At 38.1% G+C, this 25097-nt stretch overlaps 1 protein-coding gene across 1 annotated transcript in view; it reads left to right on the forward strand.

Annotated features, from left to right (window-relative positions):
* Nucleotides 1-25097, forward strand: part of LOC131067021 (uncharacterized) — a 101313-nt gene that overhangs the window by 37449 nt on the left and 38767 nt on the right. The gene's annotated exons all lie outside the window — the stretch shown is intronic.

The raw sequence follows: 25097 nt of genomic DNA on the forward strand, positions 1-25097 counted from the left end.
AGTAACAGAAACAATGTAGCACCTTTTTGGCATGAAACAACCCATTCTAAGGCAGCGATAGGACTATAATGCACCTCCAAATGGAAAACAAGCTCCATCTAAGTACTTGAAACAGATTTTGTAGACTGAGATACCACTAGATAAGTCACTATCAAGGCAAATATGTTATCCTTAGTCACTGTTGTAGCTAGCTGAGTATAGGTAAAGGCTGAGACACAGGCAGAGATCATGGCTGCAGAACGCTCCAAGACCTATCTTAGTTGCACATTTAGGACGGTTGCGGGGTCGAGTGATGAATGATATTGCTCCTCTGAGCCTTAGACTTCTAGGATCTATCTTTTATGTCGATATATGTTTTGAACATTTGATGACATGGAATTCATATTCCATGAATTTTGTAGACATTTGACACTATTTGCATTTCTAATGTGTTATTTAGTTTAGCTTATTTCCTTCATCTCAGGGCTAAAATTTCAGTTTATACTTATGTGATGAATGTAAACTTGTGTATGTGTTCAAAATAGCTTCTATTTGATGAGATTATTGTGTCTTTAAGGTTTATTTATTAAATGATGCATGAAACAAGTTTTAAATCCTTAAAAATCTTTGAATTTCTTAGGTATTTCAATTTGCCGAGTCTTGGCCGAGTCTTTGCCAAGTCTGGGCACCAATTCCAAGTCTGAGTTAAAAATCAGCTTGCTGAGTCCGAGTCTTGTAACTATGGATCGAACCACTGCAAGTAAAGAAATCTTAAAATTGTAAATATTAAATATTTACAGTACACCGACATGGATGATCAAGTTGCTTATTGTTTGTAGGAATGATTGCAACTTATAGGTGACAAAACATTAGATCATTAGATTTTATTAGCTTAATGTGAGGTCATAGTGTTTATCTTGTTTAAATCACATAAAACTCTATGCAACTTTGAGATAATATATCTTTTCATTAATGCTCAAAAATATAATCCACCAGCAAACCCATCACAAAATATATGGCCCTTGATGCTACGAGTTTTTACCAAATCCATATTCAAAAATACCAGTAGGGACCATTGATGCTACAACTATAATGGAAAGTAATGACACAAAGAATGACTACCTAGATATTTGATATTAACAAAGGAGCGAAAGTCTAAATAAGAGTTACAAACAATTTATCTAATAAGAATAATATCAACAACTAATAAAGCAGAGGATAAGAACTTATCTAAAAAGAATAAAAGAATATTCCTAAATCTTGTCCCAACAACTTAATTGATCATTATAAACTAATATTACAATATTACTTTAATACCCCCCCTTAATGGTCAATCTACTAACTGCACCAAGTTTATTCCAAAATTTAACAAATTTGTCAAGACTCAATGACTTGTTAAGAATGTTTGTAGTTTGGTCCTTAGTTGGACAATATTGCAACAATACTGATCCACTTTGACAAGTTGTCATATGAAATGACAATGAAGCACCACATGTTTGGTATGCTCATGGAAGAGTGGATTTTTGACAAGCTTAAGCACCCCTTGATTGTCACAAAACAAGGGTGAGGGCCCTACTTGAGACATGTACATATTTGAAAGCATCCTATGAATCCATACTGCCTCACATGCTGCTTTGTTTGTTCCTCGATACTCTGCTTTTATCAACGAAAGAGCTACTACCTACTATTTATTACTGGTCCATGTGACTGCACCTGTATCAAGTCTGAAAACTTTTTCAAAAGTGGATTTCATGCCATCAACAGAAACTATAAACCAAACTAGCCTAGGATCTTTGTTTACTTTACAGAAAGCCAAAGTCAAGTGTCCCTTTCACACATCTCAGCACCCTCGTTGTTGCAACTTAATGTTCTGCCTTTGGTGCTATCATTAATCTAAAAATGCAACTCACCGTATAGCTCAAATCAGGTCTAGTGGTTGTAATATAGATAAGGTTGCCCACTAGTTGTCTAAATGCTGATTCATTGATTACCTTTGTATCGGTGTTGAAAGCTTCAGCCCTTTCTCCATGTATGTAGACAAGATTTTGTAATATGTCATTCTAAACTTGTCTACCAAACTCCTAACATATTTAGAGTGAGAAATAAAAATACCACTACCTATCTACCAAACCTCTACACCTAGTCAATAATGTAGGAGCCCTAAGTTTGTCATGTCAAAAGCTTTACACATTACTTTTGACTTGTTCAATCAAATGGGCCTCACTACCTATAATGATGATATCATCCACATAAATGATCAAAAGGAAGGTGTTATTGCCTATGCTTTTGACTTAGAAATTTGGATTTGAAGGACTTATTTGAAATCCATGTTGAATCAAATACATGTCAATCTTTATGTACCATGCTTTGGGAGCTTTCTTCAAGCCATAAATATCCTTCGTCAATCTTCATAACTGATGGTCCTTTCCCACAACATGAAAACCTTGAGGTTGAGTCATGTACATCTCTTCCTTCGAATGACCATTAAGGAAGGCACTCTTCATGTCCATTTGATGGACTCCAACCAAACTATATGAATGGTTCTCATCTTTGTTGTATGAGCAAAGGTCTCCTCATAATCAATACCCTCTCTCTGTGAGAACTCCTTAGCCACCAACTGTGCTTTGTACTTGTCAAGCGTACCATCAGCTTTGTACTTGACTTTGTAAACCCATTTGCAGTCAATGGGTTTCATCCCTAGAGGAAGATCTAAAGAACCCAAGTTTTATTCTTCATAATTTGATGTTTTGTTTCCATGGCCTTTTCCCATTCAAGTTTACCTTTTGCTTCCTCAATGGGTTTCTTCCTTGGAGGAAGATCTAAAAGAACCCAAGTTTTATTTTTCATAAAAATTTGACTTTTTGTTTCCATGGCATTTTCCCATTCAAGTTTGCCTTTTGCTTCCTCAAACACCTGAGGTTCGTAAACTTACTAAATGTGATCCATAACGGAAAAGTTAATTGTGTTGTTGTTCTTTGCTCTAGATGATCTCCCTTCAATCATTTCATCATCCTGAACATCACCAATGAGTTATTCCCACCAATTTGGTCTCTTTTGAGAAACTTCTATATCCAATTCAACGTTCCCATCATGACTTGGGTTGCCTGGTGCTATGTCATCTAGATGCTGATCTAGGTTCTCCCAAAGAAAATCTTCTAGTACCTGCTTGGGAGATTCCACTTGTTTAGAATCATCAAAATCACCCCTACAGGTGTAGCTAATGGAAGCTAGACACTTAAATATTTAGTCTTCAAAGGCTAATCCTTAGTGGTTTTGATATCAAAAGAGAGCTGAAAAGGCTCAACTTCTTCATCAATCACTACATCCCTATGGAATGCCAAACGGTCAATGTCCACATCAAGTAGCCTGTAGGCTTTATGACTGTCACTATACCTTGTAAGCATCAACTTCTAACTCATGGAGTCCAACTTGGTTCTCTTTGAATCTGAAATCTACACATATGCATTAGAACCAAAAACCTTCAAATGACTTGCCTTTGATTTCCTCCTAGACCATGCTTTCTCTAGGGTCTTCTCCTTCACTTCTTGTGTCGAAGACTTGTTGAGAAGATAAACTTAAGTGTAAATTGCTTTATCCCAAAATTTCTTGTGAACTATTCTCCAACATACATCAGCCATCTCTGTAATTGTATGATTCCTTCTCTCACTACTCAATTATGTTGTATAGGGTGTGGTGAATTGGTGTTTGATACTGTGGTTAGCACAAAAAAGTCCGTGAATTATTGAGACAAAATTCACCTCCATTATCAAACCTAAGAGTGATTATTGAATAACTAGGCTCTTTCTCTACTAAGGACTTGAACTTATGAAATTCTTTAAACACTTTTGATTTTGATTTAGGAAAAACACCCACATTTTCCTATTGAAATCATCTACAAACAAGAGAAAATACATAGCACCAATGACCGATGCTATATTTATTGGTCCACAAACACTTGCATGAACCAGCTGAAGGACCCTATGTGCTCTCCAAGCTTGTCCTTCAAAACATGGAGTTTTGTGCTACTTCCTTGCTTTGTAAGATCCACAAACACTATATTTGGTGTTGGATTTCAGGTAAACCTTCAACAATATTCTCTAAAGTCAACTGAGAGATAAAAAAGGTTGAGATGCCTATAACATTGATACCAATAGTACTGAGAGTAGATAAACTCTTGGCTGCCAATGCATGCTCCTAAACTTCTCTAGTATCAACCAGCCAATACAACCATGATCTTCTATGCCAATTGCAAGGGTTTTCTTGGTCTCCTTGTCAACAATACAGCATTTGTGTGTGCTAAAAATGACATCCAACTTGGGACAATGACGCATAATCTAACCCACTAAGAGAAAATTGAGCTCCATGCTTGAAACATAGTACACATTTGAGGAAAATGAGATTTTTACCTCTAGACTTTATCTAAACATTGCCTTTTCCAACAACTATGTACTCACCACCACCAAAGATCACCGAATATGAGCAAGTCATGTACTCCATGATCCCATTCTTCCTATGAATGAAGTGCCAAGATGCTTTAGAATCAATATACCACACAGAAGACTTTGCATGATCAATTGGTCATTTGGCCATGAAAGCATAGAAGGCTGACTCCTTTTGCTAAGAATGCTCTACAACATGAGCCTTTTGTGGAGGCCCTCCCTGGGTGAATTTCTTTTCAGCCAGCCTCTTCCTCTCTTCATATGATCAAGTTTACCACAATAGTGACATATGATATTTTTTAGATTCTTTGAAGTCCATTTGAATTCCCTGGACATTTCTTTTGAGGCCACTTGCCTTTGCTCTTGTCCTTGGTTGTAAAGGCTTGTTCCACACTCGATGAATTACTATTTGTTACCAAACTGGTTCTATTTGTCCTGTTGCAAGAGGGTGTTGCATAAATCGTTGAACTTTAGGTCAACATTAGTAGATGTGATATTGAGTGTTTCTATGAAATGTTCATATGTTTGTGGCAAGCTCTTTAGTGTAATTACCACCATATTTTCTTCCATATTGCGACTAATAGTTGCCAATGGATCATGAATGCCCTTAGTTTTCATCAAATGTTCCTGCAAGGACATCTTCTCATCCATCATGATTGCGAACAACATATTCTTCAGAAAGAAGACCCTTCCTTTATTTGATGTCTCATGCAAATCTCAAAAGTGCTTCCAAATCTTTGTAGAGGTTTTGTTTGAGGGAACCTCCGGAAGCATGTCATCCATGATGGATAACTTAATGAGCATAATGGCTTCATGATTACGCTCATCAAACTTATCCTAGTCTTTACGCGCAATACTCGCAACTATTGGCAAAGTTTCAATACCGAAGATGATCTTATTGTGGCACTGGTATTCGATGATCATAAGCATCCACTATTTCGAGGCGTTATAATTTTTGCCAGCAAATCTCTGCCTGCCTTCCAAAATGATGTTCGTCAATGAAGCCACCCCTCCTGCAATGTGAAATCATGGAAAATGAAGAAACTCGTTGCTTTTAAATGAAACCATTTAAATTTTTAGGAAAAAAAATTCAAAACTCTAGCCGCCCACACTTTTGAAGAAAAACTTTAGAAAAAATAACAAAGAACACCACGATTTTCTAGAAAAAATCATTCAAAACCCTAGCTGCTTGTAGGAAACAAGAAATCTCATATTTTTTTATGAAATTATCAAAAGATGAGAAAAATGCCTTGACCGCACTAAGATGCCACAATTATTTTGAAAATTGTTCTATAAAACGTCTAGAAAACTAGTTGCACATGCCAAATAATCCTCTATTTTAATTAGAAAATCAAACAAAAAGCTCACAAAAACCTTAGAAACATGTGTGATCTATACAGACAAAATGTCCACGTTTTACAGATGAACAATGGCACAATTCAACCAAAAAACCAACGTGATTTTGATTGAAAAAGAGTCGTGTGACTTTCATAGAGGAAAACAAGTGCAATTTTAAGAAAAATCCAACACAATTTTTTGCTATAATGAAGTTGCAATTTTTTCAAAAAAAAAACTACAAATTTATTTTAAAAAATCTACCAATTTTTTTTTGAAAAATAACCATGAGATTCTACAAATAAAAACTCATGAATTTGTTGAAAACAAAAACTCGCCAAAAACCTTTGTATGAAATTGTATAGCTTCCTTTACCTAAATTCTCTACCATGAATACAAAAACGCATTCACCGATCGTGAGGTTTCACAAACCCAAGCTCTGGTACCATATGACAGAAAGTAATGACACAGGGAATGATTACCAAGATATTTGATATGAGCAAAAGTCTCCTTAAGTAAGAGTTACAAATAATTTATCCGATAAGGATAAGATCGACAACTAAGAAAGCAGAGGATAAGAACTTATCTAAAAAGAATAAGAAAAATATTCCTAAAGCCTATGCTAACAATTTAATTGACCATTATAAACTAATATTATGATATTACTTTAATAACAACTTGAAAGCTACAATATGTGTATGTTATCAATGTGAATTCTTTAAGTTGTTTGATTACATTAATTTATTATTTTCTCTTGAAAATCTTATCATAAATTCTTAGAGGCCTAGTAGTCCTCTAGAAATCATTAACAATCAATCTAATATTAAGTAGATCAGTGTTGTTGAATCTAGTCTACTATTCCTTGGGCTTGGATCCAACTCTTCTGAAGATGTAACAATACTACATATATACCACAATGTATGCCTGTACACACATAATTTGACAATGCATGCAAATAAATATATAACTAGCACATGCACCAAAAAGAGGTGCAATGGTTACGGCGATAGTTAAATATACTTTGAATAATATTTTGGAAGGCATGAATTACAGAAAGCGAAAAGTGCATTAGCTGGTGAATGCATGCAAATATAATAAAGGAAGTATGCATATAAACTTAGCCTATTCAACAAACAAATGCAAACCTCAAAACGATAAGTAGCTTGATATGTTGATGATTGGTTGGATGTGATTGCTCATTGACCTAGTAGCATGATGGTGTGATAAGGGTGATTGAGTGATTAAATGGCCAGCATAAGGATAGCATATGACGAGACGGCTAAAATGAGAGAAGAGGCCTCAATTTATAGATTTTTCATGAGGAAAATCAATGGCCAAGATTAAAAGATAAATGGATGGTTGGGATTAAAGGGGAATGTGGTCCAATATTTGGAGGCTTAGCCTTGTGACAAGTGTTACAAGGAGAAGTGAGGTGTAAGGGCTAAGTGTGCTCACACGTGTGAGCACACATGGTGAAGCTCATGAAAGAGACATGTCTATGACGTGTAAGAGATAGGTTGACTTGTGAAAGTGACGTGTTAAAGGTAGAGGGCTTTTGAAAGTGACATGTCTATGACATGTGTAAGAGGTAGGGTGGCTATGATGTGACTTTTCATGCTCACACGTGTGAGCAAGAGGAGGGTGGGGAGACTTGTCACATGATGACAAGTTTAGATCTTGATCCATGTAGATGGATTCAAGGGCTAGGATTGAGTGGGCAAGGATTGAGGGTGATGAGGAATTAATTATTAGGGAAAATGGAATGAGGATTAATTATCTTAAATCAAGTAATTAAGTAGGCATTAATTAATTGATTTAGTAGGAGGATTTGTGGGATAAGGTTTAGACTTAGTTAAATAAATGTGAGGGCTAAAGATAAAGGATTAATTAAATAAATAATAAATATATTATTTAGTTGGCTAGAATAGGATAAGGTTGAGTGTGGACAAATTTAGTTGTCTACGTTTTGCCCCTCTTTGATATAGCATCATGAAATGATGTTATATCGAAGAAGAATAAAATATAGTGGATAAAATGGATAAGGACTAGTAGCATGATACCCCAGTCATTGGTGGGTGAGGAAGGATGACAAGGAGGTAGTGGTATGCCCCCTTGAGAGGACATGTGGGTTCCAAGAACATGGGTGTGCTCTCGAAATGGATAGGAGGGCTAGAAGATTAAGGATGTGAAAAGGATAAGGGTGATGAAGGGGTGGATAAGTGGAAGAATGGAGGAGAATCATGTTGCAATGATATAAGCAACCTAGATTTGATATTGTACTTGATGCTATGCATCAAAGTATGAGGAACTAGGATGACAATGTGCTAAGTACGTGATAAAAAAGGTCAAGTGCAACAAGCAAGCGTACACAATAAACCAAAAGTAAACCAAAATTTTGCCCCTGGTCAAGCTGAAAACCAAATGATTGATTGATTGAAGAGGATAGCAATGTTAACGATAAGAACAATGCATACCCCAAGGATTGGGAAGGATACATCCCATGATGATAATGGGATTAAAGATTGATTAATAGATTATCAGCTGATTTGGATCAAGATGATGGATTGATTAAGGATGGTGGGCTAGATTGCAAGATTGGATTGCATGGATTAGAATTGATTGCACTTGGTTGGACTAATTTGGGGTTTTTGGATTATAGGGATGAAAGGAGGATAAATGGATTGGATAGGATGGGAAGAGGATAAATGGATTTATAGGAGGGGAGGGAGATAGATGATGGGATAGGATTGGAGGAGGATAAATGGATGGGATAGGATGGGATTGGATGGTGGATAAAATATAATAAAGGAATTGGATGGAGGATATGATGGTTAAGATATAAGAATAAATGCGAACCAATGACAAGGGAGAACCAAGGCTTGGTAAAAGGATGGAATGGATGGAGAGATTGCTTGGATAGGAGATGGATGGGTTGAGTGGATGGATGGTGATAGGATATAGAGGACTAAAGGATGGAGGATAGGTGGATGAGGATCCAAGGACTACGTTGCAAAGGAATGAAATGCCCCACACTAGAGGTGGTGGAATTAAGGATGGAAGAATAGTGGATAAAGATGTATGAGATGGAAGGATAATGTGTAAGGGATATGGTGGATGGTTGAAGAATAAAGGCTTGTATTGTCCAAAGCATGCATGGATATTATTTTGCCTCAAGCTTGATCAAGATCAAAGGTAGGAATGGGGGATGCATTTGGATAGGATGAAGGATATGAGATAGAGGACATGGATAGGATAGTCAAGATTAAAGATATGAAAGAAGGATGGAATTCGATAGGATGATGGATGAAGGATAAGGGATATGGAGAATGTGGATGGTAGGATAGTGTGGATGAAGTTTGCCCCCAAGTGTAGAGTGAAAGAGGATGGGGGATTACACATGACGCATGTTTACCAAGTTTTCATCATGGTTCTTACCCTAGGCGCCACAAGAAGTGGTTTTCACCTTTGGATGGATTTTTTCTCTTTACTTTTTTTTCTCTTTTTTTTCATCATTTTTTTTTTATTTTCTTGATTTTTGAAATAGTTTGGATAGAGGGATGGGGATAAATGGATGTATATAAGTGAATTTTGAGGATAGTGGACGGGTGATAAGGGGATGGAGGGAGGACTCACGCATCTAGTTCCATTAATGGTATCCCTTGAAGATATGCTATAATAGACCAAGACAATTAGAGGCATGCTCATAGATGTTGCTAGAAAGCAATGGGGAGATGATATGGATGGGAAGATGGAGGAGGACAAGGATTTATGCAATTGCTTGGATTAAATGGATAGAATTATGGAGAATGGATGTTGGATAATGGATAGAGTTTTGAAAGACTTGTGGATAAATGGATGGGGATGTTGGGAAGATCAACATTGGCACACTCCTTGAAGGGTGGTGGAGTTGTGGAGGAGGGGGTTTCGAATTAGATGGAGGATCTATTGACGTGTTTTTTACGACAACACCTAACACAGAATAATGTTGCCCAATGGTCAGTTTGCTCTCTCTTGATCAAAGTACGATTGTATGCTAAGATTGCAGTAAGTTCAGACAATTGACTCCAAGGTTCCTATATGCAATGGACGTGACTCAGTAGGCTCAATGTGATATGTTGGTAATCCAAGGGGACTTATGCACACTTGAAGAAGATTTAAACAATTTTGTAACTTTCAAGGAATTCGGTCACGAATGATATATCAATGAGAAGCTCTTTTTAGGATTTTTTATTTTCAAATTGAAATATGCATAAATTAAAAGGGAAGGGTTTAGAAAAGCTATGCTAACTCTAAGAACAAAGAGACAATAATTGCTTGGGTGAAACCAACCGCACTTTGCTTTGCCAACTTCGTACAACTACACAAAGGCAGTGCAATCTTCAAAGGTTGTGCAGGATTTTTTCATACCACCAATGAACACCATCAAAGAACAATGTTCATCTGATGATCGAAGTTAAGTTTTCACATATAAAAGGCTCTAACTAACCTTACAAAGTTAATAACAATCAGCTACTAACAAAAGGTATGAGCAAGGATTTCACTACAAACAATCTCATCAATCCTGTTCATCTAAGTACTGAAAGCAAATCTACTCTAATGTGAGGAAAGCGAGACCATGCAAGTTACAAAACAGAACAAGTATACACCATCAAATTGAACAATGTATTAAGTTTACTGCTTCAACCACTTATCGCAACAATCTCAAAAGCAATCTCTCCTTTACAAATGAGGGAGGTCACCCCTTTATATAAGCCTCAAGCCTTGGCTACATGCAAAACCCTAATTAGGGTTTACCCTAAAAGATTCCCACACATGATGCAACAAGGTGGGAATATTCATTAAATGTTCATTCCCACTTACAATAAATTTTTGTTGTCTAAAGATAGTACCCACTATGCATCAAATGCACCATTGCCCACCAAGTTCACCCAACATGCAATAAATGTTCCTCCATGCAAAATCGCCCATGCTGCCATAAATGCCCATCATTTCCCAAATGTGACGATTGCATGCAAGAATTAGCCATAATGCCATAAATTTGATGGCTACATGCAAGAAGATGCTCCACTACCTTAGCATGCGCTGACCCAGCCACCACCTAGTCAAATATTCTTTAAATGAATATGCCACTATGTCATTCGGTCAAAAGATCGTCGTCCAAAAATGGACGACCATTATCTCACTCATTAATGGCATAAGCAATGAACTTGGCGACAACGGCCTCCAATTCTCCTACAGAGACACTTGGCACACTCTCCATCCTAAATTCCATAAAGGAGATTTCTTTTTCACTCTTGGAGAAAATCTTCTCCCATTTTGCTGCCATTTCCTGTGTCCTCCGCATTGTGCCGGAAAATAAGGAAACATTTTCCAGATGTACCTTGGAAAATGATTCCACAAAGAAGAATTCATGTAACCGGTCCCTCAGGTAATTCACTATCACTCCACCTTCATCTAGCCATGCAAACGGGTCCCGCCATTATGGTTGAGTTTCAAAATGGAAATTTCCATTAATTCCTTGAGTCATGCATCATAACTTGGAATATTCTTTCTTTTTGCATCACCAACTCACCAATCTTTCTATTTTGAATTTTGAAGGGATATTTGAAAGATTTACTTAGGATTTTGACTATCTATCCACTTAGAAAGAAACCCTTGGAGAGAGAAAACTTAATCCGGGAAGAATTTTCTCGAGTTTTTGAATTTGCCTTGTCTTGGAGGGGATCTTTCATCAATTTTCCACATTTCCTACTTTTTAAGATTTTTTTCAAATTTGAGTTTTGGGATCTGGGAGAGAAAATTCTCTTGATAAGACAATTTTGTCACCATCTTGAAATTCGGATGAATTTTCATGCTTGAAAGTGGATTTTTTGAAAAATTTTCCAAGGGGATTTTCCTTTTCAACTCATCCTTGACTTCTAATTTCCATGCCTTGGAATTCAACCTTCAATCTTGGGTGTTGGAATGACCATATGGAGGAATTTTTATTTGGAAGGAAATTCCTTCCCTTCCTTGGTTTGGCGCTCCTCTTCCAATTTGGGTGCCAATTTGCTAGTGTGGAGGAATTTGACTTTCATTTTCTTTTCCTTGATACCCCTTTCCTAGCGCTCGACATCCAACTTGGGTGTTGTTTCCATGTGGTGAAGGAATGTTTGACCATGCTAAGTTTTCCCTGACACCCTCCATTTGGTGCCCTAGCACTTGACTGGGCGGAATTTCTTGCTTGTGGAGGAATGTTGGTCAAGGAATGCATTCCTTCACACCCCTGTTTTGGTGCCTAACCTCTGACTGGGGCGGAATTTTGAGGTGCTTCAGGAATTTTGTGCTAAATCAACATGGTCAAGGAATTTTGGGGGTGGAGGAAAATTCCTCCACCACCCCATTCTAGTGCCCATTTCTCCTTTTGAACACCAAAATCACTATGCCAAGGAATTTTGCCATGGAGGAATAATCCTCCATGACCTCATTTTGTCAGGATGAAGGATTTTCTTAACTTTCTCGCCCGACTTAGCCATTTTTTATCAATCAGCGGATTCGGATGCCATATTTGGAATTGAAGTGGATTTTTGTTCTGCCAAACTTAGAAGATTTTTTTCAGTGCTTTCCACTTTTGGAATGAGTTCCACACTTAGCCATTTTCGATCAATAGCCTGCTTTTTCAAACTTTCTGGATTTAGAAGTGTTCAAGAATGTTCAGTCTTCAGTATCAGGAGCCCTGCTTGTTGATGAACCTACCAAGAATAGAATTACTATAAATAGTAAGTACTTCAAAATGTTAAGATTAGGGCAAAACAGGATGAGGCGACACTTACTAAAAAATAGAAATTGCTAAAAATAGTAAGTTTGATTTTCGGTGAAATAAAGACAATCCGGGAGGTAGTGAAATCCCTAAAAAATAGGAACCTTCTCAGAACTCACTCAAATTTCACTAGTGGGTTTTGTTGTGAGGTATTCACACATCGCCCCATTGCAAATGGGGACCCCCACTTTTTGCTTTCTAGGGTTAGCTCTTTTAGTTTTTTTGTTGGTTGTTTTAGTGTCTTAGCCTTTGCATTGAAGGGATTGAGTTTCTCAAAGGTCTTCAAGCCAGGTGGATCTCCTCAAGGTGGAGTGAAGGAGGTCAGGTCAGTTGAGTGATTAGGGATTATTTAGATCATTCCTAGGGTTTTATACTATCCGGACACACTTCAAGTTGCTAAATCAAACCTTGGTTGAATGCATAGTGTCCTCCTAAGTCCCGTCCCTCACATCAAGGTCAGAGAGAACTCGCCTTAGAAGCCTGGAATGCCATCCTGATCCTGAACTATCCTGAAATTTGACAGTCTGGAAATTTGTAGGATCCTCCAAAAACTAGATTTTGCATTATTACTCCTGGAGGTCCGAAACCACTCTCAAACATCCTGACAATATATATGGAATATAACTTAAAGTATAAGAAAACAACTTCGTGTTGGAGGAGAGGTGAGCGAACTTCATGTTGAAGGAGAGGTGAGAAAACTTCATGTTGGAGGAGAGGTGAGCGAACTTCATGTTGAAGGAGAGGTGAGCGAACTTCATGTTTCACCACTTTAGAGCGAAGTTTCTTCTTCACGAGTTTGCATTTTGAAGTAAAATTGACAACTTCATGCTTGAGCACTTTGGAGCAGAATTCATGATCTAGCAAAATGAAGCAATCTTGAGAGTGAAGTTGGATATAAATAGGTGAAATAAATCAACTTCGGTAGTTAAGAGAGATGAGCGAAGTTTTTTTTTACTTCGTGCATTGAAGAAAGTGAGCAAAATTTCCAACTTCGTGAATTGAAGGAGGTGAGGGAAATGCTACTTCATGAGTTGAAGGAGGTGAGCGAAGTAGATAACTTTATGCATTGGGGAAAGAGAGCGAATTTCATAAGCATGAGCGAAATTGAATAAGAGAAGGATAACCACCTAAAGAGGACTTAATACCAAATGAACTTCATGATCTCATCAAGAGGAGTGAAGTAGAGTGATTTTACAACTTCAACTTCAAGGAGATAGGAGCAAACTTCGGGTTCAAGCAACTAGGAGCGAAATTCATACTTCATGTATCAAAAGAGATGAGCGAAGTTCATAACTTTAGCAGCTGCAAGCTTCAAGCGAAATCCTCCACTTCACGAATTGCTAAGTAGGAGCAAAATTGTTACTTCATGAGTTTAGGTTTTGAAGCGAACTTCATGAGTTGAGGTTTTGGAGCGAAGTTTACTACTTCATGTGTTTGGGATAAGGAGCGAAGTTCATGATCTTGCTAAGTGGAGCAATTTTTAAGAATGAAGTTGGATATAAATAAGAGAAATAATTAAGAGAAGCAACTTCATGTTTCACTAATTTAGAGCGAAGTTTTTCACTTCATCGATCACCAATTTGGAGCGAAGTTGTTACTTAATGAACCACCGATTTGGAGCGAAGTTGTTACTTCATGAACTACCGATTTGGAGCGATCTTACAACTTCATGAATTAAAGTGAAGGAGCAAACTTCATCCTAGAAGGTTTTTGAGCGAAATGTTACTTCATGAATTGAAGAAGTGAAGCAAAGTTATACTTCATACATTGAGAAATAAGAGCGAATGTCAACTTCATGAATCAAGCTTCATGAGTGAATTTTAACTCCATGTTTGAGACAAGCGAGCTTCATATAGGGGGGCTTCAATGGAAAATTCCCTCTTTACAAACCAAGGGATACAAATGAACTTCAAGAATTAAGACATGAGCAAACTTCACAATTTGAAGGGTATGAGCAAAGTTCAAGGAAATGAAGAAGATTAAGGTGAGGAGAAAGTTAATGAACATTAAGAATGGAATACACTTCAAGAGCCCCTCTTCACGAGCAAAATGCAACTTCAAGTGTTGCTTAATGATGGTGAATCCTCTTTATATGCTTTAATCAACCTATATTAAGTGTATTTGATACTTGCTTGTTTGTTTTGCAAGAAATGAAGAACGAAATAAGGGGATCAAACAAGAAGCATTCACTTGCGCAAAGACAAGATCTACAACATCAACAACATGAAAGAAGTCACAAGAGAAGGAATTCTGAAGGAGAGATGCAAAGATGACATCAAAAGTTCATTCTAAGACATTCAAGAGCAGATAATTTCAAAAGAGTTAATCAAAGTTAGAACTACAAAGGGCAAGTTGGAGGTCACGTCCCAGTCATCATCCCAGTCACTATCCTTACCAATTAGAGGGATTCCACATCTGCATGTCTTGATTCAATGTACTTGACTCACCAATTACAACACAAACTCCGATGTAACTACCCTCAATGTCTATTGGTCAATGCTCATTGAATGTAATTTTCTCATTGGCTAAGGAGAGTTTGTTGTAACAAACCCTAATTAGGGTTTTTATTGTAAAATCCTGGCCATTGATGGAGATTCAATCCTGACCATTCGTTGTAAATGAGCTCTCTATATAAAGTTGTAAATGAGCTCTCTATATAAAGCTCAAGCTCTCTCATTTGTAAAGGTTTATAGTAAATAGTGAATAGTTAATAATTGGAGAATAGCTAATAGTTAGGAAAGAATAGAATAGCAATTAGAATAAAAGTTAGAGTAGGAGAAGGCAAAGATTGCTGCCAAACATGGTTGTAAAGAACAATTGATTTCATTGAAGTTATGGTGAATTTGATTTGTTACTTCAACAACTCGCATGGTCTTTGCTTCTCAATTTGCTTTCATGTAATTAGATTGAGTGGAGGAATTTGTTGAATGTATTTATGTGGAATCCGCTTAATCCATACCACTAGCCTCTTGCTGCTTGTAAGAGAGCCTTGTGTGGTCAACTGGAATGTTAGGAGGTTAACTTCCAATCGTTCTACACTCATTGCTTATGCATTAACTTGAATGGTGATCAATGTTTGATGGTATTGATTCGAACATCTTAGAAATGTCCTTAGAAGATTGCACTGAGCTTGTGTCAAATTGTTCATTTTGATGGTGAGACCTCACTCAGTAGGATTCCATCTAATCATTCACTCGTCTTCCTACATTCTTAGGATTAGAATAGATTATCTCAACCCTTCTTCTTTTGCCATTTTTTCAATTCAAGCTAGTCTAGGACAAAGAGCATCGCCCAATTGAAATATCAGATGATCAAGTTCCAGCAAATCAAACCTTCAAGCATTCGAATGTAAGCCCCCTTGTGATTCCAGCATAATCACATCAACCATTAGAGCTTATCCACATGTAGTGACCCTACATTCATGAACCTTGGAGTCGTCTCGAATGATCCTTAAGCTAATCTTCAGCATCCAAGAGATTTTGTTCAAGAGAGGATAAGATACTTATGGTATTTTATTCTGTGTTCGCATGTGCATAAAAAACACATCAATAGGTTCTTGGAGGGCTCTGATTCCAATGCAATGTTCATTTTTTCCAAAACCTAAAGGAAAAGCCTCAAATCCAAGTCTGAAGGGCAAAACCCTAAAATGGACAAAACAGGTTCCAAATTTGGCTGAATTTACTCAAATGACCTGCAAACTTGATTAAATTGACCTCCAAACACTTGGAAACCGAGGAGACTGACGTGACTACCGCGAAAAGACCCAATAAACCAAAGCCAAAAGACCAAGAGGACCTAAAAAGTAGGGGGTCCCCATTTGGAATGGGATGATGTGTGATTAGGTCACAACAAGATCAAATGTGGATTCTGGGAAATGAGAACCCAAAATAGATGAAGGGGATGATGGACTTGAGATGGTGGATTTTGGGACATAAGGGCCCAAAATGGAGTTGGAAGGTGGGATGTTTTTAGAGGGTGGATTGGAGGACTTATGAGTGTAGGAATATTTTGGATGCCAATTTGGATTTCTCTTTTAGATGCATTGCTTCTATGAGTAGTTTGGGAATCCACATGGTTTTTTTTTTGGTTTTTTTGGGCCTTTTGGGATTTTCTTGCTTTTGGATCATATTTTTGTTTTTCTTTAGAATGTCCTCTTGATGAGACATGTTGATCCTTGGATTTTTGTGGATTTTTGGCTTTATACATTTTAGATTTGGCATCCATAGCTTCCAATAGCAATGGTATGGATGCATGAGGATGGCTGAATTGGATATTTTATGGATGGAATGATGGAGGAAGAATGTTGGAAGGAATTTAAGGACATGTGCCTTTGTTGATCTTGTTTAGGGATCTAAGGTGATAGAGTGGTGGATGGAGGTATGTAAGGACCCAAGATGGATGGAAGGGATGAAGGGTTATCTTTTGGGATATACTGGCCCAAAATAGATGTGGATGAGGAAGGAATGCAATTTTGGACATAAGGGCCTAAAATGGATTTTGAAGATGGGGGATGGCAATATTTGGATTTATATGGAGGTATTTTGGATTTACAAGGGATAGAAAGTATACCAACATCTTGAGCATGAGCTTTGTAGCCAAGGCCATATGAACTTGTATTTTCTTTGATTTGGAGGGGTTTGAATATGCCTTGTTCATGGAGACCTAACCTTTTGCCTTGATAATTCATTTTTTGACAAATTAATTTTCCAATAGGATACTTATTATTTTGGAAACAAGATGCAAGCCCATTTTGAGAGGGATGGGAGGTGGAAGGAATTGTAAGCTCTTGGAGGAAACCATAGTGGATGAAGGTGGAAGAGCCAAGTTCATAGGTATGGGATTCATGGATAGCTTGGATAGGGGTGATGGTATCTTGTGTAGGATTGGGATCATGTGGTGGATTAGGACGAATATTAGAATCTTGATCATGACATGGAGATGAAGGAATACTTTGATCTTGACTTGGGATGGGATCATGTGGTGGGGTGGAAGGGATGATTGGATCTTGAGATAGAAGGGGAATATGCAATGGGGTGGAGGGGATACTTTCCTCTTGAAATGTAATGGGATTATGAGATGGAGTGATGTGATCTTGACATGGAGGGAAATAATTGTATTGCATTAAAGGGATGTCTTGATCTTGATTGTGAATGAGATCATGAAGGGGATTAGGAGGGATGATTGGATATTGAGATGGAAGGGAATCATGGGATGGAGTGGAGGTTAGACTTGGATTTTCAGATGGAGAGGTATCATGAGATGGGGGGATGCTTTGATCTTGAGGTGGAAAGGAATCTATGCTAGCATGCTTTGGAATAAGGTCTTCACATGTTTGAGGTTGTGGGGATGGTGTGATGGAGGAGGATATGGATTGTTCAACTTGGGTGGGTGGAGGGATGGGGGATTCATGAAGCTTAGGGGATTGAGGTTTGTCATGATTTGGAGGGCATGGAGGTGGATGCATGATATGGGAAGATTGGTCAACTTTGTTTCGAGGGTGGGGATTTTGTCTCCTTTGCTAATAATTCTTGGGCATTTTTTTGAAATATGGCCTTGAAGGATGGGGATAATGTGGATTTTGATGGAGTGCTTTGGGATTTATGGGATTTAGGACTAAATGGAGGATTAGGATAAGATGAAAGATTAGGATTATGAATTGGGAGATTAGGATTAAGTGGAGGATTAGGATTATGCGAGAAGTTTGGATTTAGTGGAAGATTAGGATTATGGTTTGGAGGATTGTAGTATAAGGGACTTGGATTATGAGTGGAGGTAATGGAGGGGTTATACAAATATGAGGATTGGGATGTGGATAGGGGAGAAGATGGAGGTATAGATGTTGGATGTGAGGGATATGTGGATGAGGGATATTATGGAGTCATGGATGAGGAATAAGATGGATTTCCCTTGTCAAAGGTAGAGGAAGGATAAGGAATGGGAGAAGGATTGCGATTGGATATAAGTTGTTGAGGTGGAATGGATGGAGATAGGGTATATGGATTGGATGCTATGGGATTGACTTGGTAAGTGGGTTGGGGTGGGAGACATGAATAGGTGGAAGTTGGATAGCTGAGGTATGCATGAGTTGGATGGGCATGATTGATAGGCTGGTTGGGTTGGATGTATGGTTTGAGGAATGGTGTTTGACATAGATCCTTGAACTTCTATAACCACTTTTTCAAACCAAACTATGATGTTTGGATGTGGGTTTTGGATTTGGATTAGATTATGCTTTGGTTGAGGATTGGGATTGAAAATGGATGATATTTGGAAGGTGAGGTTTTGAGATGATTTTGATGGGGTTTAGGTTAGAAGAATTTCATAATTGGGGAAAGGTTGGTCGAGAGAGTTGGATTTTGATTTGGAGGATGGATGAGATTTAGAAGATAAAGGATGATAGATATTTGGATATGAAAATTCAAAACCATAAAATTTTGATTCTTAAATGATGGTTTTGATTAAAGATTAGGGATTGGAAGGTTGATTGAGATAAGTGAATGGCTAATGGGTGATTGATTTTGGATGGAGTAGATGAATTGGATTAGGATTTGGTTGGAATGGTATTAGGTTGACAAGGGGATTGGATTAAGATGATGATGAAGGAGGGGATTGGATTAAGATGATGATGAAGGATGGGATTGAGAATGATATGATAGAGACAAAGATGAATGACGAGATTGGACTAAGAGAAGTGGATTTTGATGTGGACCATGGAGGATGATTAGGATAAGAATTAGAACCTTGATTGGATGAAGAAAATTGATGAGGATTAGGTTCCTAATGGATGGATTATGGATGAATTTAGGATAATAAAGATAAGAGGAATGATTAGGATGATTAGGAAGATGATTAGGATTTGATGATTGGGATGATTAAGGATTATTAGGAGTGGATTTTTTTGGATTTTTGGAATTTTATGATTTTTTTTTTTGATTTTTTCTTTTTTGATTTAATATGAAAACACCCAAAGAAATGATGCAAAATACAAAATCCTATGGCTTAGTTTGGATGATGTTGTCCCCTTTTGGTTTCGAGTGGTGAAGGTGATCTAAAGATTCAAACACATAAGACACACCAACAAGCCTATTCAAAAGAGATTATCAATCCTTCTATGCACAAGGCACCACAAGAAAAGATGGCCTAAAAGTTTTAACTAGACTTCACAAGCTCAACTAGGGGGTGTCCTCTAAATACGCAAGCTACATGAGGCCCAAATCCATGGAGGAAAGAGAATGATGCCAAACAACCAGGAAGAGACGGTAACCCAATCTCCACTTTCACTTCCCAAGGGTATAAAGTTCTTTGGGTCTTAGCCAAGATTGACAAGATTCTACTTCCAAGAGGGGTGCCTTCCGATTCACCCCCTGCTCTTTGGTGCCTTTCGATTCAGCCTCCGCTCTTTATACTCCGCCAAAACACGAGAGTTGAGGTTGTCCCTTAGGGTGATGAAATCCCCAAGTAGGCCTCCTTAAAAAAGAAAACAAGACCACTCATTTCTGGTGCACTCAAGGTCACCCTAAGGTGCAAGAGGAGAGCATATGTAAGTGGGTCTTGGGATTCAAAAAACACGTTTTTTTTTAGATCCAAATCTAAATGTGAGGAGTTAATTTTAAGCCCATTTTACAAATATGAGGAAAACACATCAAACAAGTTGTCTAAAGAAAAAACTAGTTGAAAAAATGGATTCCTTATGTCTTTCTAATAATTTTTTATAAAAAAATTGCTCAAAAATAATTTCATATGACAAAGGTATGAGCATTTGAAGTTCAAAAAGAAAGACTGACTTTGGACGTGTGCACCTGTTTTTTGGAGCAGAATCTGTAAAAATTGTTTTCACCATGGAGTAGATCTCTGAGTAGCTTTTCAATGCTTTTTGAATTTTGAAAATCCAACCTGTGAGCAAAACGTTACACCCAGTTTAGTAAAACAGGTATTTAAAAAATAATTATAGAAGGGTCTAAGTTAAGCCCCAAAGAGCTAATGCTTGGTCAGCCACATGGCCAAAATCTGAAATGAAGGTGATGTGAGCTTGTTTAGCTTTTCCCTTGGTCCTCCATATGACCAAGGGCTAGCCTTCAAAAAGAAAATTAAAAAGGAATTTAATATTAATAATAATAAAGTGAAACTTAACTTTTTAAAATTAAGAGAATTTTTAAGCACCTTCATATAAAACCAAACTCTTTATGTATTTGCTGATTTAAAAGGCATAAACACAATAAACAAACAGCAAACTAAAAGCTTAGTAATTAAATGGGCCTGTTGTCATTTTATGACACCCTTGGTCCATCAATGAGAACCGATCAGAGATATGTTCCATGGACCAGCGTGGCCCCAGTTGATCAAGGAGAGAAGAATCATGAAGTGTGAAGTGTTGCCTTGACCGGAGGAAGTTCCTCCCTTGGCCTTTTCTTCTTCCTCAGAACTCTCGGAACCCCGAGGTTTCGAAGTTCTTTTCTCTTTGCCCTTGTCTCTTTCCTTCTTCCCTTTCCGGAACTCCGGAACCTTGAGGTTCCGAAGTTCTTTGCCTTAGCCGCTTTTCTTCCTTCTCCGGAACTCCAGAACCTTGAGGTTCCAAAGTTCCTTGTCCCTTTTCTCCTTCCCTCTTCAGAACTCCGGAACCCCGAGGTTTCAAAGTTCCTTGTCCCTTTTCTCGTTCCCTCTTCAGAACTCTGGAACCCTGAGGTTCCGAAGTTCCCCTTCTCTCTTTAGCCCTTTCCCTTTTCGAAACTCCGAAACCCCGAGGTTCTGAAGTTCCTTTGCACAGTTCCCCGGAACCTCGAGGTTCTGAAGTTCCCTTCCCTTGCCTTGCCCGGAACCCCGGAACCCCGAGGTTCCGAGGTTCCCTCCTCCCCCTTCTTCCTTCTTCTCCTCGGAATTCCGAGGTTCCGAAGGCCTTTTCCTTCTCTTCTTCTCTCTATCCCAGAACTCCGGAACCCAAGGTTCCGAATTTCTTCCCTTGTCTTCCTCACTTCGAGAGTCCGAGCTTTGAAGTCTCTGGGCTTCCTTCTGACTGGCGACACTTTTGGATGGCATGATCGACACTCAAGGCTTTTAATCTTCCGACAGCTTGGTGACTTGTACACTTTCTTTTGTGGAGCCACAAGGGTGCATTAGGTGTTTTTGGCAGGATTTCCATCAAAGAAGGTACAGGGCCATGCATGGTGACTTATGTCATGACTGACTTTGGAAGGTTAGTCAATCCACCTTCCTTAGAATTGCCTTTTGAGGTATGGCTAGGTTGCTTGCATGTACAAGCCAAGTGCATGCACTTCCCTGCACTTCCAAACTGACATGCAGGGGTCATGATCACCATTGTAACCCATTTCTCTATATAAAGCTGTTAAGCCTCATTGTAAAGGGTTCTCTCCCTGTTGGCTTGAGTTTTCTTATGCTCTTCTCTTCTCTTGAAGACTTGTAATTATTTTTTGCATTTCTGCAACTGTAAGATTGGCTTTTGGCCTTATGATTAATAGAAAATCTCCATTCTCGCCTTCCTTCAACTTATGTATGATGTGTGTGTGTTCTTACCTCCATTATAAGTGTATGTTTGTGGTTTCCTTTCACATGTATGTTGTGTTAACTTTTTTTCTGAGTGTGACTTTGTGGGAATCCTTCTCCCCTCTTGACACTTAGAAAATTCTAACCTCCACACATACGTTTGGGTCACTCATTCAATTCAAGTTTGTGCATCTCTTGGGCTTTTTAGTTGTTTCCTTGTGCCATTTAGGGTGGGGAGAGGAACAATCTCTTCTTGGTGCATCATCTCCCTTTATTTCTAGCATTTCTTTCTTCCCTTTACCTCTACATATTGTTAGGATAGGCTTAAGAGTTAGCTTTAAAGTGTTGAGCTGGTTCAACACCTGGATCTATTTGAAGAAGGAAGCCGACCTTCTCCGGAGATTCAACCCCTTGTGCAAGGTCCCACACTTCGGGGTTGTTTCCATATTTCACAAGGTTGTTGAGTTGATAGCTTAGCAAGGGTGCAAGCTTTTGTGATAACAGGGCCCATGATTGATTAGCTAAAATAGTAAAGAGGGCAATTCAAATTATGTAAATAGCTACACACAAGTATACCACAAGTGAGCAAGACTTAACTATGAAATTATTATTATTTTTTTTGTCTTTGTTTTATAATTTCAAATGAAATTTTAACCTTGCAGCTATGTATACAGTGTGCAGTCTGTATATACAATTGATGGACTGTATTCACAGTCGCAGACTTAAAACCCTCATATTTGTTGTCTGACCAGACATCGCTCGAGTGTGTTGTGACGTAATCACACATCAGCCCATTGCAAATGGGGACCTGTTGACGTGTATTTTGTACACCATCATACACAGAATAAAATACCAATAGGCATCTTATCCTCTCTTGAGAAAATAGTCTCTAACTGCTGAAGATTCGCGTAAAGGATCAGTTAGGTAGACTCCAAGGTTCTTTTAGTAGGGTCTCTACGTGTGGACAAGCTTCCAGCGGTATGATGTGATTTGCTGTTTCCTCCAAGGGGCCTTACGTATTCCGAAAGTTCAAGATTTGCTAAACTAAGGAAACTATTCAAAAAATAACAAAAGGAGTAGGGTTTGAAAGAGGTCTAATCTAGTCTAACCCTAAGAATGACTTCGTGTAGACAAGACTTGGCAAGATTCAACCAACTTCAATTTTGCCATAAGATAACAACTCAATTGAAATTAGTGTGATCTTCTAAGGTAATAAAATGACATTTAACGCATCAAAGATCATGGGCACTACCACGAAGGTACATATCCAAGATACGATAATGATTGAAGATTAAGGGATTCAAGGTATTCTCCAGTCGACCACGCAAGGCGTTCCTACAATCAGCAAGAAGCTAGTGGTTTGGATTACGAATCCTACCAAAAATCAAGTCTCACACAATGTCCTTCAAACTAACAAGCTACTTTGATTGAGCAAAATTCAAGTAAATCAAACAACCATGAAGATAACTCAAGAAATTTGCAACAAAACACCATAACTTCAATATTTCATTGATTTCCAAATCATCATGTACAACAATTGCTTGAATTCCTCTCTTCAAAACTCAATTTTGCTACAAAATAAAATTGCTTCTAGCTCTAATCTCTCTTACATCAACTATTGACTATTATACTATTCCCTATTGAAATGAAAAATGAGGGTATAAATAGCATCCTCAATTACAATGAAAGGTCCAGATTGAAAGTAGATCAACGGACAAGATCATGACACCTAAACCCTAATTAGGGTTTGTTACAAATGGCCTCCTTTTTACTAAACAATAGTAAATGCATAGCCAAATATTAAATTTTGGCACAAAAACCTAGGAGACATAAACCAATGAGAAATAAGATGTCATGTCATCTGTAACAACCTTTCATCTAGAATCTTATTCCCTTTCCAATTCTCTTTCTTAGCATATGCAATGAATCTTGAAATGATTCCTTCGATTTCTGCAATTGGAATCTCGGGAAGATTCTTCACACTCTCTTCTAAGTGGATGACCTGATCGAATGCATCTAGAAGAGCTGCGTCCCAAGTAGATTCAAGTTCTTTTGTTCTTTCAATCAGGAGCATGGTGGCAAACATCTGATCATACTGCTCATCTGTAACATTTGCGTCCTTGCAAAAGATGACCTTGATTCTATCCTCTAGTTCCTGCATATCCACATCTGTCTCGACCTCGATCCTTCTGCCAAGAATGGTACGAAGTACCTCAAATACTCTGTCCTGGATCGGATTGATTACCTCCTCAACTTGGCCACATCTAGTACTGATGTCTTCAAAGAAAACATTCTTCATATGGAGTAAGGTTGACCAATGAAACAAACTGTGAGGTTCTCCCTCCAAGATCCTCTCCTGCGCTAAAATCTTCCTTGATGTGTGTCTAATAACTTTCAAGACAGGAATGATAACATCCTTGGTATGGGCGAATGCAGCTACTGTTATCATCAAATTGTGGATCATCTCAAGAACTTGGATAGCTTGATGAATAATCTTCATCATCCTTGTTGCAAATTCTATAGCCACTGTATGAGATCTATCCATCCAATTACTTGTACGTTGGACCATGTTCCTGAATCTTTCTGCTTCATTGATTGATTGAAGTGGAAGTGCTTGTACTGGTGATCTAACTGGATCCTGACGTCCCAAAGGTTCATTGATGTGACTGAAATATGTCCTCCATGCACCTCTCTCTCTCTCAAGCTTTCTATTCTTCTCCATTTCTTCTCTAAGCTTGTCCTTCAACGCCTCAAATGAGTTAGTAGCATCATCTAAAGTCTGCTCTGCTGTGGATGGTCCTAACTCAAAAGTCTGTATATCATATTCTTCGGCTAGGATCTCACCTTCATATTTGTCTGTTGCCAGTGTAGCTATCTGCAATTTCCTGGATCCAGTCTCATCTCGAATCATCTTGGACATCTTGGTAGCCTTTCTCTTCTCTGTTACTTCATGTGAGCGTCCAACAAGGCTCTCTAAATCAATTGCATTATCCTCGTCCTCTACTACGATCACCTTGGTTAATCTTTCCTTCAACCAATCTGGGATA

This window comes from Cryptomeria japonica, chromosome 3 (assembly GCF_030272615.1).
Source record: "Cryptomeria japonica chromosome 3, Sugi_1.0, whole genome shotgun sequence".
NCBI lineage: Eukaryota > Viridiplantae > Streptophyta > Pinopsida > Cupressales > Cupressaceae > Cryptomeria > Cryptomeria japonica.